This window comes from Camponotus floridanus, unplaced genomic scaffold, assembly GCF_003227725.1.
Source record: "Camponotus floridanus strain SB8 unplaced genomic scaffold, Cflo_v7.5 scaffold114, whole genome shotgun sequence".
Lineage (NCBI taxonomy): Eukaryota > Metazoa > Arthropoda > Insecta > Hymenoptera > Formicidae > Camponotus > Camponotus floridanus.
In genome coordinates this window covers 587900-590224 of record NW_020229231.1, presented here as the reverse complement: position 1 = coordinate 590224, position 2325 = coordinate 587900, and the positions used below count along the sequence as shown (strand labels likewise).

Here is a 2325-nt window from a genome sequence, read left to right as displayed (position 1 = left end):
GGTGAACCTTCGGAAGGATCATTAACGTTCCGGAGGTCCTGCTCTGCGTCGAGAGTGTCTTTCGAGACGCGCGCGCTCGCAGCAGACGGCGACTGAATGGACGAGAGAAAGAAACACGACGTCTAACACACAGAGACCGAAAGGAAAAGTGAGAGAGAGGAGAGAGAAAGAGAGGAATTGACGGATGTAATAAAAATCGCGTCGACGCGCGCGACACGACGTCCGGACGCGCCACGCGCGCGGCCGCGCCTCTGCGACTAGCACAGCAGCCAGCAGCAGCGCGCGGCCGCCACGGTGGCCGGTGTCCGACGCGGTCGTCGTCGAAGTCGCTCGCGTGGGGGACGAGCGTTTAATAATATCCGAGACGCTCCGTCCCTCGTTGAACGTTGAAATTCTCATTCTTCGAACGAAGAAAAATATTATATGCGATACGGAGTGCCGAGACGCTTTAGACGCGATCACGCATCCCGCTACGAGCGGGAGCGTCGATTCGGCGTTAGCGCGAGCGAACCGGTGGTAACCTAAGCCTACGCCGCTCACCCTCAACATGCTGCTACGTTGCGTGTCAGCACTCGCCGTCGCTGCGCGCCCTCCCCGCTAATAGCCGGGGCAGAGGCCAGCGCGCGACGCGCGACGACCGAACATGCGCGTGAGGTGTGTGGCTGGCGGGCGAGAGGATGCCCCATACGTGGGCGCGTCCGATGGTTTATTCAAAGAATTTTCCGCCCCGGCTCTTCGCCCGTCGAACGGCGGGCGAAGTGACGCTCCGATCGCGCGAGAACCAACTTTGTGCCGTAACCTCGATCCCTCTACCGGGATTGCGGCGGCGGTCCGCGCGTGCTCGGACGCGCGGCCAGGCTGATCGTAGGGCCATGATTTTCTCACTCCTCGGAGTGGAGACCACGATGGATGAACTGTGAAGCGTTCGACGAACGCGAAACGAATGAGAAAAACGATTACCCTGAACGGTGGATCACTTGGCTCGTGGGTCGATGAAGAACGCAGCTAATTGCGCGTCAACTTGTGAACTGCAGGACACATGAACATCGACATTTCGAACGCACATTGCGGTCCACGGATACAATTCCCGGACCACGCCTGGCTGAGGGTCGTTTTAACAAACCTAAACTGCTTGCGCCCCCCTTACGCGAAATTGCGTAAACGGCATACGAGCGATCGTTGGACGTTCGCCCGAGAGAGAGACGCGCGCGCACGAGCCTCCGTCGCCCTCCCAGTCCTCTGGTATTGGAAACGGGTTTAGACGAGGCCGCGCCGCGCCCTCCTTGGCGTCGTCTGAAATGACACCGAAGGTGTATGTGCAGCGAGAGGAGTTATATGAAAAAGGGAGGAGATAATAAGAGAAAGCCCGCCGAAGCGCGTGTACGCACAAAAAGCGTTTATAAAAAAAAGGATAGTGGAAGCGCGCGAACGGCGCCCGGAGAATGTCGAAAAATATCTCTATATATATATTATATAGAAAATAGAGAGAGGAGAGAGGAGTTGTTCGTCGGAGAGATAAAGAAACCGACGACACACGAGAGAATATGCGAAAACTATTACGAGAGGAACGACGACGACGACGCGCGACACTCGAATCGTCGCTCTCTACGAGTGATCTCGTAGTTTGCGAAACAAATGCAAAAAGAAAGCGAGCGGCGCCAGAGCGCAAGCATCATTCTGCGTCCGTCTTTCTAGCGCGTCGTTGTTTCTTCCGATCGCGTCGTCGCTCCCGCGACTCTCCTCTATCTCTCTCGGTGCGCCAGCGCGCGCGCGATACCGCGCCTTTTACACACGCGCGAGGCTGCTTTCACCTCCTGTCTCTCGCGGCGCGAGATAATGATGATGATACCCCTTACGGTAAAAAGTATATTGGAGAAGGGAAACCGGCGCGCGCACAGTCGTCATCCGCCGGCGGTACGCGGAGGGAGAGAAATTGCGAGTGAAATATCCACCCTTAAAGCGGATGGAATCGCGAGCCGACCGCGTGTCCGAGTCCACGAAATTTTCGAACGAAGATTGTGACCGGCACGCGTCCGTCGTGTACTCGTCGAATCGATTCCATACCGCGCCCGTTATATATACACACGCCGCCGCGCGTGTTATATTATAATCGTGGAAATTAAGAGGGACGGAAAACTAATACAATAAACTCTCTCCTCTCTCGCGTCCCCGCGAGAACCAAGACACTAGATTGTGCCGCGCAATATCGGTGGTGTGTGTGCGCGGTTGTTTAGCGCTAATAAAATGTGGTATATTAACAATTTTGAATAATTGAAAAAGTATTATTACTACTATTAGCTAGCAAAATAACCCGCACACTCTCCC

General features: G+C 55.4%; 2 non-coding genes across 2 annotated transcripts in view; both read left to right on the top strand.

The window, feature by feature from the left end:
- The window catches only part of LOC112639885, a 1921-nt gene extending 1897 nt beyond the window's left edge, over positions 1–24 (top strand). The window contains exon 1 of the ribosomal RNA XR_003123719.1: positions 1–24. This exon is cut by the window's left edge and continues 1897 nt beyond it. This is a non-coding gene — a ribosomal RNA (small subunit ribosomal RNA).
- A 933-nt stretch (positions 25–957) lies between these two features.
- LOC112639882 lies at positions 958–1112 on the top strand. Its single transcript, XR_003123716.1, has one exon. It is a non-coding gene; the product is annotated as a 5.8S ribosomal RNA (ribosomal RNA).
- Positions 1113–2325: the final 1213 nt, after the last annotated feature.